Source organism: Ovis aries, chromosome 4 (assembly GCF_016772045.2).
Source record: "Ovis aries strain OAR_USU_Benz2616 breed Rambouillet chromosome 4, ARS-UI_Ramb_v3.0, whole genome shotgun sequence".
NCBI lineage: Eukaryota > Metazoa > Chordata > Mammalia > Artiodactyla > Bovidae > Ovis > Ovis aries.
The window spans coordinates 58,545,260-58,558,858 of record NC_056057.1 but is presented as its reverse complement, the minus strand read 5'-3'; the positions used below and the strand labels follow the sequence as shown (position 1 = coordinate 58,558,858).

Below are 13,599 nucleotides of genomic sequence, written 5' to 3'. Positions count from 1 at the left end.
AAGACTACTTATTTTCTGAATGTTACTATTATTCTCCATAAGTAATCATACAACAGAAGATTCTATATGAAGTGGCTAGTTGATTAGAAGGAGAGATTTCAGCTTCACTTTCCCATGAACACTACTCTTTTACTTTCTCTCTGCAGAATATTTTATAGTAAATGGAAACAGAATTTAACACTTCTCCAAAAATAATCCAAAACATGTAACAGTTTATTCACAGTCAATATGAAGATTTTTCACCTTTTACACCTTTGATCTATTTTTAATTTTGAGACTTCACACTAGACTAATTTCCTCACATAGGTAACAGTGACTTAAAACAGAAAGATGAAGACTGTAATTGTTCAGGATGATGAGATAGGTGAAAAATTGACTGCATTTTCAAATCATTACATTAAATACTGTTAGATTAGATGGCCAACTATTACACTGTAAGAGATTAAAGTACAACATAAATTGATGAGGAAATCATAATCAAAATTTTCAACAACAGTCAGGTATTGATTTTGATATAAAACTAAAAAGCTTACTTAATACATTTTTTTACTCAATTCACTATTGCATGTATGCTGGAGGAAAATGCTATCTTGTATTCTATACCAACCCACTAAGTTAAAATGAATAAGGGTGGCATCTGTTTTTCTTCTACTGCATTGTAGATAACCCCCAATACAAGAAGAAAACTAACAATGGGAGCAATTCATCAATCACCAAGATCATTTTTCAACAAATTCTGCTTCCATTTCTAACCAAAAACAACAACAACAATAACAACAACAAAAACCTTTTACTTTTGACATATATAGATTTTAAACAAGTACCACAGATAAAAATTGCTAAATGAGTGGCTAGAGTAACATGAGACTGCAAAAGTAAAGTCATTCACTCAATATACTTTAGCATTTTGTCTAATTATTTCATAACGATATTAAGCTGTAACCTGTCCTTTTGAAATGAGAAAATGCAGACACACTGTCCATCTCAGTTTCATCCATGTTGTACCACACATCCAATGAACCTCCCTTTAGGTAGGTTCTGACTTGTGTATTTTAAGACAGCTGCTACAGAGTACCTCAAAATATTTCATATGATTTATTAATATAAACCTGAATCTGATTAGGCTGCAGCTTTTCAGTGAAATGACATTCACTTATTTAAACATGGCACTTGACTGGGAATATTTCTTTTCCTGTGTCATTTTTTTTAAAGAAGCATTTTTTTATCAGGCTGTCTGTCGTTAAGACAACAAATGTGTCCATATCACCAAGAGTAAAAGGTATACATGCAATCAATCAGCTAGTTGTTTGCAATCACGAGCACAAACACCTTAGTTAGTCATGACGATGCCTACATGAATTGTAATGCTTGGCAGGCTGTGGGAGAAGTGTTTAAAAACAAGACGAAAAAAAGCATATGCACAGTATAGAGGTGACAAAAATCTGGACGTGCAGTTAAAGAATTAAAAATTCATGGCATAGGGAAACTTAACACTTGATGAATGAGTGACTCAAAACTGCTAGGGTAAGATAGACTCATATATGTATCGATAAATGTGTTTACTTTACCTTCGGAAAGAAAATTAATAATCTTCTCAACCTTTTTCTTACTCTTATTCTTGAATGAGTTTTAAGACAGAATAAGAGAAAAGAAAACTATAGGCTGTTTACACATAAATATCCCCAATGATATCTGTAATATAACTATCCCTTGAATCAGCCACCTATTCAAAAAGTGTTAGGCACTTAATATGGACAGAGTATTAGAGTGAACAATGTACATATATATTGTCTCTAATCTTACACATTAAATATTATTCTGACTTTATAGCTAAGGAAAGTGAGACTCAAAATTTGATAAACATACTCTGTGTTATGCAGGTACCAGGCAAGTTCCAATCTCTATTCTTACTTTCAGCCTCCAAATCAGGTGCTAGCTCTAATTAGCCTAAGTCAATAATTCTCAAACATTTTGTATTTAGGAACCCTTAACATTTTTAAATCCCATGGGCAGAGAAGCCTGGCAGTTACAGTCCATGGGGTCTCAAAAGAGTCAGACATGACTTAGTGACTAAACAATAAACAACATTTTAAGTTCTCCCAAAGCCATTCCTTTATATGGTTTGTATCCAGGGAGTTATAACATATTAGAAACTAAATTTGATAACCTGGAACTTTTGTTAATTCATTTGAAAATACTACTACTCATTACATGTTAACACAAATAACATGTTTTGTTTAAAATTATCAATATTTTCCCAAAAATAGTTTTAAAGAGTGACACTGTTTTACATATTTGTGAATCTCAGGAGACAACTGGATTCTCATATCTCTTAATATTCTGATGTCTCTCATAGTTTCAGCAAAATTGCCCTGTACATTGATGTGAGAATGAGTTTTTTTTTTAAGGCAAATAAATTCTTAGTATTATTATGCTAATTGTTTTGACCTCATAGACCCCCCACCCCACAAGGATTTCAGGGATCCCTCAGCATTCCCTCAAATACATTTTGAGAATCCCAGTTTCCAAAGTATATTACCTGGTCGGGAAGATCCCCTGGAAAAGCGGATGGCTACCCACTCCAGTATCTTTACCTGGAGCATGGACAGAGGAGCTTAGTGGGCTACAGTCCACGGGGTCGCAAAGTCAGACATGACTGAGTGACCAACACCTTCACATAGTGTAATCTGTTTTAATGTTCCTTTATATTTCAAAGATTTATATTTAAGCTTAATTAATAGTACTTTATGTTATTTTTCTAGGAATAAGTCTTTCGATCATCTGAAAATACTGAATTCTGTTAGAAAACCATACAATTCTTAAAATACTTGTTTCCATGAATATACAGTGATTATCTGAAAAATAAACCCACAAAGACAATAATTGAGCCACATGGGGTTGAACATAGAATTTAGAAAATTGGTCACACAAACACACTACACAAATATACAAAGCCATGTATTAAACAAAGTATAATCAGCTATAAACTAAATAGACTCAGATTCATTTTTATGATAATTGATTCATTCAACATCTTTATGTTGATATTTGATATCAGATCCAGAATGCTCACTTTTTAAACACAGAATTGAAAATTTACAGGCCTCTCTCGTGTGGTACTATTCATGAGTAAATTAGTTATTTTTCTATATTTAGTTCAGTTCAGTCGCTCAGTCGTGTCCGACTCTCTGTGACCCCATGAAGTGCAGCACACCAGGCCTCCCTGTCCATCACCAACTCCAGGAGTTCACCAGACTCATGTCCATCGAGTCGGTGATGCCATCCAGCCATCTCATCCTCTGTCATCTCCTTCTCCTCCTGCCCCCAATCCCTCCCAGCATCAGGGTCTTTTCCAATGATTCAACTCTTTGCATGTGGTAGCCAAAGTATTAGTTTCAGCTTAGCTGGGGTTAAAAATCTTGACTTTAAACGAAAAAGAAAGATTTGACATTTTAACAAATAACTTATTTGAAAGACTTAGAAAGCACATATGTACAAACCAGATTACTCACAACTGGTACAGTACTTCATAAACTGTAAACACATCTCCGTAAGCTCATCTATGCCATGAGATTTATTACTAATACTTCAGGAAGATGTGGACCCAGACTGGCCCCAAAGTGGTACTTAAGTTTTTTGTTAAGCACACATCTATGTTTTTCTGCTCAAAAACTGGCAAGATATAAAGCACATTTAAAATCTTTTTTAAATACTATGCAGAAACAATCCCTTTGAGGCAGCAATGCTAGATGGTACTTAAACAAATAACTTTTTTTTTTCCAACAGTAACAATTTTCTTTAGATTCTTTTACAAAACCTCACCACACAGCATGAAGCATAATTTTCTGGCAAGCAACTATAAAGTAGAATTAACTATCCTCAAATGACTATGAAATTAAGTCGGCCATATCAGATTAAGATGACCATAAATGCAGTTTAAAACATGCTAATTTACATAGCCCCCCTAACTATGTTTAATTGCCACATTAAAAATCCGAAATGCATTCCCTTCGGATGCTGGTCTGTGCTTTTACAACTCAGAATCGTGTCAACTAAATTAACTTGCTTTGTCTAAATGTTGCATTTGGTTTTTTATCTTATACTGGGAACATTCACTAGCTCTAGCTATTGTGTCTAAATATTTTTATTGAACAAATTAATGTAATTAAATCCATCAAACTGATTCTCCTAATGAGATGAGCAATGTGTTTAAAAAAAAAAAAGGACTCAATCTTCTACAACACAAGTTATCATGAAGAATTTATAGAAAAGATATACATAAATGCTATTGTCCATTTCTATCTGATGGAAAAGACCCTGATGCTGGGAAAGACTGAAGGCAAAAGGAAAAGCAGGCAGCAGAGGATAAGATGGTTAGATAGCATCACTGACTCAAAGCACATGAATCTGAGCGAACTCCGGGAGATAGTGAAGGACAGAGGAGTCCAGCGTGCTGTAGTCCATGGGGTTGCAAAGACTGGGACAACTTAGTGACTGAACAACAATCTTTAACCATGTTGGACATACTCATCTTCTCAGGAACTAGGAAACTGAAGATAAGCAAAGGCACCAGTCAGTGTTGGAATTACTGCTTTACCATTCCACACCACACACTTTCCACCCCCACACTCACTAGTCCCCACAAGCCATAAAAACCCTACGCTTTTCACCCTAGGGCAGCCCAGACCCTTTAGACATCCTGCCTCAGCTCTGTATACCCTTTTTCCCTGGCCTATCAACCAGTTACTTTTTGATTCAGAGTACAGACAATTTTAGAGAGGGAAATGGCACCCCATTCCAGTAACTTGCCTGGGAAATGTCACAGACAGAGGAACATGGAGGGCTACAGTCCACGGGGTCACAAAGAGTCTGAATGAATGATGAGCACACACACATACACACACACAGAACCACTTGGCTTACTGTTGCTACACCCTCAAACTCTAGAAAGAATCATTTGATTTGAAGACCCAGCTAGTCTGAACATGGCTTCCTTTCCGCCATTTTATCTACTACCATTTCATCTTCCCTAACTGACACCATGGGCTTCCCAGGTGGCGCCAGTGGTAAAGAACCAGCTTGCCAAAGCAGGAGATGCAAGAGATGTGGGTTCAGTCCCTGGATCAGGAAGATTCCCCTGGAGGAGGGCACAGCAACCCACTCCAGCATTCTTGCCTGGAGAATCCCAGGGACAGAGGAGCCTGGTGGGCTACAGTCCATAGGGTCACAGAGTCGGACATAACTGAGCAACTGAGCATGCACCGCACAAACTCCACCATAAGGCATGACCTTATTACCCTCTATTCTCTTGTCCCTCAAAGACCAAGATACCACGCAGAGTTGAGGACAGATTTTTTACTCCACCAGTTATTTAGGCAATCTCCAAGCATTACTCAAATTATCTTTTCCCATTATCTGCCATATAGAGTCTTCAGAGCAGAGCAAAAGAGATAAAAGAAATTCTGACCTGCTCAAGGAAAAACCACAAAGCATAAAATCATCTTGGTTTCCTCCATGACATGATACCCTTTGGTTACCATTAATATCCAAGCTCAGTTAGGAGTGAGAAACCCAAAGCATCCACCCTAGGTAGCAAAGTGAGAATGATCTAGACTGACTCATTTCAACTAGTACAGTAGTTAGTTGCACTGAAAGGCTCGTTCAGTCAGTTCACTATGTGCCCCTATCCCCACAAGATCAATGAAAAGTTTTCAGACTAGAAGCAGTCTTCTTGTAGCCACTGGACATGACCAATTCTAACAGTTAGTCTTCTGGCCTTATAGCAACAAGGGTAGATATAGTAAAATCAGGAAAGAAAGGGCAAAATTCTTTTAAAGTATGGAAGATTAACATGCATAAGGACAGAAATCAAGACAGTAAAGAAAGGAGAAGATGCTGTGATTTCTATTTCTTTTAGTCTTTTCTTCTTACGGGCTTCCCAGGTGGCACTAGCCGTAAAGAATCTGCCTGCCAATGCAGCAGATGCAAGAGACCCAGGTTCAATCCCAGGATTGGGAAGATCCCTGGAGAAGGAAATGGCAATCCACTCCACTGGGTGCCTCAACTCCAAATGTAGCTGCATTCTTTAATGAATGCCAAACAAGAAAGCTAAGCTAGAAAGCTAGAGCTCACTTCCTATACTCCCTGACAGCTAGACTTTGGCACATAATCCAGCTCTTGCCAAGCAGATTCACCAACAGGACTTGAAGTCAGAGCCAGAACACAGCAAGGCAGAGCCCAAACTGACTACTGTGGCTTCTGTTATTTTTACTTGCAGAATCAGTCGGAGAGAAGCTTGATTTTTCTGCAGGATAAACCCTAATGTCTAGTTCTTATTTTCAGGAGTATCAAGAGCCAGGGCCAGTCATACATATAACCAGTATGAATCATAGCTGAGACCATGTGGTCCTAGAGCCAGCAGTAGTGAAACAGTTGCTAAATAGGGCACAAATTACAGCTGCCCAGCTGACCAGCCAGCTCTCGCAATAAGCAACCCCTATCTCAAACAGAAACATGCTCCTTGGATGTAGCAACAAATAAATTTCTGAACCACTGCACATTTTCACCTCCTTGATACATAAACTAGTACTTACCCTAAAATATAAAAAAGTCCAACAAATATTTATTGAATGAATTTTGAAGAGGAAGTTGGAAATGAATAGAAAACAGGGAGGGAAAGCTGGAAAGAATGGAAAAAGATGGACAGATGGATGGAGATCTAGATTAATTTAAAGGATTTATAGGATACATATTTTCCTCAGGTTTAGAAATCTTTGGTATCAGTATAACCACATTAATTAAATAATATATTTGAATTTCTTTTCTATTGATTTTTCTGATTGAGATAAACACTTGTTCAAAATTGCTATCCTATAGAAACTTATATTGTAATATACCCTATAATTTTAGTTAAATGTTTTTAGGTTAAGATTATAATTTTGTCATAAATTTAATTACACATCTACAAGGGAAAAGACTTTCATAGTACATGAAGCTAAAATCAAATGCAGATAACATCAAAGTAATGTATATGCAAAAACTGTACTCTTATTTTATTATGTGCATACAAATTATGAAGGTGTAATATAATGCTTATGACAGTATTTTAAAGCTGCACTTCTAATAGTGTGGTTCAAAGATCTCTGGTGGTCCTTAAGAACCTGTCACAGGTTCCACAAGGTCTCTGTTTTCCAAGTATGTATCTATGCAAGGGTTACCATACCATAAGTCACTTCAGTCATGTCCGACTCTGTGTGACCCCATAGACGGCAGCCCACCAGGCTCCGCCATCCCTGAGATTCTCCAGGCAAGAACACTGGAGTGGGTTGCCATTTCCTTCTCCAATGCATTAAAGCGAAAAGTCAAAGTGAAGTCGCTCAGTCGTGTCTGACTCTTAGCGACCCCATGGACTGCAGCCTACCAGGCTGCTCCTTCCATGGGATTTTCCAGGCAAGAGTATTGGAGTGGGGTGCCATTGCCTTCTTTTCTAAATACACTTCAAACAAAACAACACATTATGTCAGACTGAAGGCAAGAGCAGATATGGGAAACCAGCTGTGTGTGTTAAGCTACACATTAAAGATTTACAAAAATGTAAAAACAGTTCCACTCTTCTAAGTGTTTTTGTTTAAGGAAAAAATATATTTCATAGAAATATTTAGATTAACATTTGATAGGTTTACTATTTTTAATGTTTTCATTTTTAATTTTCCCAATTTTAATTTCTGATATGCTAAATATTAACAAATATAACCCATTTAAACAAAAGCTCTTTGGGGCCTCAATTTAAGATTTTTTTAAAAAAAACTGTAAACCAATTAGCAAAATCCTATAACACCGCCAGAAATTTTTATAGAAATGATACACTGTATTAAATTTAACCAGCCTTCTGCATGTATAAAATACTAGCAGCCTTTCTAATTCCTGTAGTAGAAAAAAACATGGTATTAAATACATGAGTTTAAATACCAGTTTCACAACTTATTAGCTGTGTGGACATCTGGTCCCTATCATTCTCACTTATATCAACATGACAAACTCAACAGTAAGCATATCAAAACTAAAATCACTGCATTTTGCAAGCATTCTTGAATGTTAAATTACCCAGGATTACACAGTGATTTCTATATAATTATATACATTAATTCAATTATCTGAGAGTGTATTTCATCGCTATCTCACTGTTCAGAGTTACACATTCTGCTGTAGCAGTTGCAGCATAATTAAGTAGCGCTCAAGCCATCACAAAATTTTTCCTAAAGTATCCATTTTATAGAGTCTCTACAAAATGCTTACATGTCCAAATGTATGCCGTGATGCAAAGATTTCCTTCTCAGGAAAATGTTTGTGTAGTCTAGGCATACGCCTACCTTTCAGTGAAGAAGTGTTCATCTAAGAGAGCCGTCTAGGACACTCATCTTTGCCAGTAGAAGACCACTTTCTCACCACCTGTTCACCAGGCATCCAAAGCCCAGAAATCTACCCTTCATTACTAACAATCTAATGTGCTCTCAGTGAATATGATCAATTACTTTGCTATCTAAATTTTACAAAGTCTTATTAAGGAAAGTTAGTGTGAGAAACATGCTCCAAAGCGGTAGTTCTCATTTTTTCCCTCGTATGTTCCCAAAAGAATTCTCTAATGTTTTGCAGTAAGTACACTTTCCCAGTTGACATTCAAAATGTTTCACTACAAGTTTGAACAGTGGCAAAGAATGTAATTGCAAGTATGTTAAAAATACTCTGATTTTTAAACAGAACCATCACATCACTCTTAAGAGTACCAAAGAAATCTAAATTCCACAGCTATTTGATATATACCATCATCATCCATTTGTAAAATACAATATTTAATAATATGAAATTTTACATGTTTAACTTATTTGCTTGAACTCATTTATACTCCCTAGTAGCTCAGCTGGTAACGAATCCGCCTGCAATCCAGGAGACCCCAGTTCAATTTCTGGGTCAAGAACATCCCCTGGAGAAGGGATAGGCTATGCACTTCAGTATTCTTGGGCTTCCCTGGTGATTCAGCTTATAAAGAACCCACCTGCAATGCAGGAGACCTGGGTTTGATCCCTGGGTTGGGAAGATCCCCTGGAGAAGGGAATGGCTACTCACTCCAGCATTCTGGCCTAGAGAATTCCATGGATTGCATAGTCCATGGGGTTGCAGAGTCGGACATGAATGAGTGACTTTCACTTTCATTTATACTCACTTCTTCAGTAAATTTTACCCTTAAGTAATACATTTTATTTCTGAATGTTTATATTGATCACCCTATCATACTTATATTAAAATATATTATTACCTATAATAAAAATATCTTAAAATCTTATATATCTATTAATTTTATTTAAATTTATTTTTAATTGGAGAATAATGGCTTTATAGGATTGTGTTGGTTTCTGCCATATATCAACATGAATCAGGCACAGGATATCTATTAACTTTATTTCCTAAAACTGTTGAGTTAAAACTGAAAATATATATTGGAAATGCATTTCTTAATGAAATAGATGGGACTTTTTTTTTCTAAAATTGTTTATAGGCCTCTGGATATTAAATATTGGTAGTATGAAATATAACCTTACATATCAGTTTTCTTTCCATTTTCTCTTTATGAAAGGATGGAAAAAACCTTGTTCACTTAAATAGCTAGAAAAGGCAGCATTTTTATTATAGCAATATTAATTCTTCAAAATCACATAATCATACAAATATTTTAAGAATATTTAAGCTATCAGCTGATAACTCAAAAACACATAATCATACAAATATTTCTAAGAATAGGTATCAGCTGATAACTCAATCACATCTTCCTACAAGTTTCTTAAAAACAACAACAACAACAAAAAGGAAACCATCTGAGCTGCAAAAGAATCTGTTACCTAGGGTTTTGAAGTCATTAATTTTCTCCATACCAATAGTTCTGACTGATCCTCTGCTTGATGCAAGGGATACTTTCCAGTTTGGAAAAATGCAGCAAAGTAAGAAAGGCACGTGTGAGGCCTATCCACATTTCTTCCTGCTATATGAAAGAGCAGTTGTGAGAAGGCAGTTAATAAAAGAGAACATGCTGGAGAAACACTGTCCCAGGTGAACCAGTTTTGGGCAAGACTATGGAGATCTAGGACTTAGAAATGGATTTCTTCAAAATCGACTATGTGTCCCTTGCAAAATGAACAGGTACCAAACCTGAAGACCTCAAGTTGAAAGGACACATTATCCTTTCATTCATTTTAGTATCTTAAACTAACTCCCTTTTCCCCATTCTCCTCACTCCCTCCCGTTCTTTCTTGCCTCTCTCCACGGCAACCCAAAGCCAATTCATAATCACAAGAAGATCACCTCTGTATTTATTATAAAAGTACTGTCAGTGGCATAATCATCACAACACTACATAAGATCTAAATCCTTGCTACTCCAAGGATGGTACTTAGAACAGCAGTTGAAGTATCATCTGTGATCCTGTTAGAAACACAAACTGGGGGGCCCCATCAGAAGCCCACTAAATCAGAATTTGATTTAACAAAAATCCACTCTGATTTACATACAGAACAATGGCACCCCACTCCAGTACTCTTGCCTGGGAAATCCCATGGGCGGAGGAGCCTGGTGGGCTGCAGTCCATGGGGTCGCGAAGAGTCGGACCCGACTGAGCAACTTCACTTTCACTTTTCACTTTCATGCATTGGAGAAGGAAATGGCAACACATTCCAGTGTTCTTGCCTAGAGAATCCCAGGGACAGGAGAGCCTGATCGGATGCCGTCTATGGGGTTGCACAGAGTCGGACACGACTGAAGCGACTTAGCAAGTATATAAACACTGACATAAGAAGGGGAGAAATGCTTCTTTGAACATTTTAATATAGAGAAACTATTTTTCTTTTGAAAAAGTAATCTCTGCTTCTTTCTGATCTTGAGAATTAGGTGATCCTCATGTTTCTATTTTTGTCACCTTACTAGCACCACCAGTTTATTTTCTAAGACCATAAGTCTTGAACTAAATGTTGGCAACACATTTGTTCCTCATTATCCTCAACTGCAAGAGTGTCCTTACCTCCTTCAATCTATCCTCTCCACAGCAGAAAGAGTAGAGGAATATAACAAGTCTAACAGGGCACTCTTTTACTTAAAAACACTTCAACTGTCTCCAACTCAAAAAAAAAAAAAAAGTGGACATGATTATTTGGCCCCTATTTCCCTTTCTAGCTTCATCATGCAACCACTGTCCATCACCTACCATATTATCTGAGCTCCCTGCACACACCATGTGGTAACTGTCCACAGTGCTATCCCTGGCTAGAATACCCTTGCCCTATTTATTCTCTGGCTAATTCTTAACTGTCCTTCAAGGCCCAACTCAGGCACCTGTTCCTCCAGGAAGCCTGCCTGTGTGCCCACACACACACACACACACACACACACACACACAATGGGTAAAGTTTATTTGCTTTGTACTTTCACATCACTTTTCATATTCAAATAATCTGTCTCCTTAAATAGACAATAACCTCCTCAAAGGACTAATAAAATTAATGGCATGAAACAGGTGGTGAAGATAGAGTCAAAATGAATAAAATGAAATTTAGTTCTTAATCATAGCACTGTAATAGCTGCTGCAATTAGCATATTTGTTTTTCTCCACTCTTATGCTTCAGTATTTTTATGGCATCTGATAGAATAAAAACCAGTACATAACAATTTTTAAAAAATAATCTACCTCAATTCTTTTTTATCAACTCGGCAGGGTTTGAATGTATATACAGAACACGGCTATCTGTCTCCAACAAAACCACATAATTTGTCTTAGTTACAGTTTCTTTTTCTTTTTTTTCTTTTTTTTGGCAATACCGCATGGTTTCCTACCACCTCAACCACAGATCGAACCCAGCCCCAGCAATGAAAGCACTGAGTCATACTTACCACATCAATGCCAGGGAATTCCCAACTTTTTGTATTGATTAAACAATAATTGCAAGATCATATTAGATAGGAAGTATCAAACTAGTATGAAATGTGTACATATACTTGTATCTATGTATATATTTAGATAAACTTTAAAAAAGTATATGTTTATATAAACTATAAATATTATATACATAGCATTTATTTCTATTAAAAGTCATATCCAATATACCAAATCCTACTGTTACCATGCTAAATTGACAGGAAATTGCTCAAGAAACAGATAAACTTTAAATGAGAAGGTCCTAACCTTTGTATTGCTGAACTTTAAATATGTAATTTAGTATAATATTAATATCCTGGAGTGACATTAACAATTCTTTATTTCTTTACTTCCCTGTATTTCAAGATGGATGTAGAGAATTAAGGGATTATGTGAAACTATTCAGCTTCTAAAACACAATCTGCTATAATGAGTATTTCATTTGTTGAAAACACCTCACGTTCATCCTTTTCAATACCTGCCTGAGACGGGTATCAATACTAATCCAATTCATTTCATCACACACTAGGGCAGCTATTGGATGTCCTACAACATGGTGGCCAATCCTGCCACTCATGAGGAAAAGTGTCACAGATACATGAAGGACTAAAAAAACACAAAGAGAATGAAAATGTAACAGATTTCGAAGGATGTATCTTAAGTCAGAGAAACTCAATAAATAACCACTTGGCTTAAATACAAAAGAAGAATCGCCAACTGATTTAAAAACCACAACTAATCAACTTACAAAGACAATAAACCTTGCATCAGATGTCACATTCCATTTCTCACTCAAGAACCATAGTTCCTTGGAGAAAGAGCTGATTCCAGCGATGAGCAGTGAAGGTACACAAGGAGGAGCCTGGAGCATCTTGTCACACCAGAAAGTAAAGAAATATTCGAAGAATGAGAAGACATGTCACAGAGACTCAAGATTATAGGTCACTGGGGGAGAAACAGGGAAAACATAAAGATAGAAATGGGAAAGAAAGGTTGATAGAGCCTTGCAAAAGGCTGATAGAATGCTGAGCTGACTGATACAAGTAGACTGCTGCTGGCATTGGAATGGAACCAGTTATCTTACAACCTCAACCGTAACACTGGGTTCAGGCAAGAATTATCAACGGATGCTCAGCCAAGAGGAAAAGTTTTTTATTAGCAATAGGATGTATGTATGGCCTCAGAATATGTCCCCAAAACCTACTCACCAGCAACAAGGGGAGAAATTGGACAATACCCTGACCAGGTGAACACTGAGTGCTTCCAGATGTAATATCTGGAAAGGAAATATCACTCTTGTAATATTCTGTCTGAGGAGGTGACACCTGAAACTAAATTGTGACGAAAGATCAGACTTAAATGGGGATCATTCTGTTAAAAAAAAAAACAGAACTCTGTATTTTTCAAATATGTCAACGATATAAAAAGACAAAAAAGAGAAAAAAGCACTAAGAATTGTTTCAGACTATAAAGAGACATGACAACCAAATACAGTATGTGTCCCTATACTGGATCTTGTACAAGAGAAAAAAACAAATATTTACAAAATACCTTATCAGGTGCACTAACAAAATTCAAATATAGTAAGTTAGATAAAAATTAATATTAGGTTATTTTGGTCATATTAAAATAGACTTCATTCT

General features: G+C 36.5%; 1 protein-coding gene across 10 annotated transcripts in view; it reads right to left on the bottom strand.

Moving 5' to 3' along the window:
* Window positions 1-13,599, bottom strand: part of IMMP2L (inner mitochondrial membrane peptidase subunit 2) — a 958,934-nt gene that overhangs the window by 752,786 nt on the left and 192,549 nt on the right. Inside the window, exon 5 of one of the 10 annotated variants that reach the window (XM_060414760.1) lies at window positions 1-13,599. This exon is cut by the window's left edge and continues 75,856 nt beyond it; it is cut by the window's right edge and continues 48,293 nt beyond it. The exons of the other annotated variants lie outside the window; for them this stretch is intronic. The gene's annotated coding sequence lies outside the window, so the exon portion shown is untranslated. 10 annotated transcript variants of the gene reach the window in all.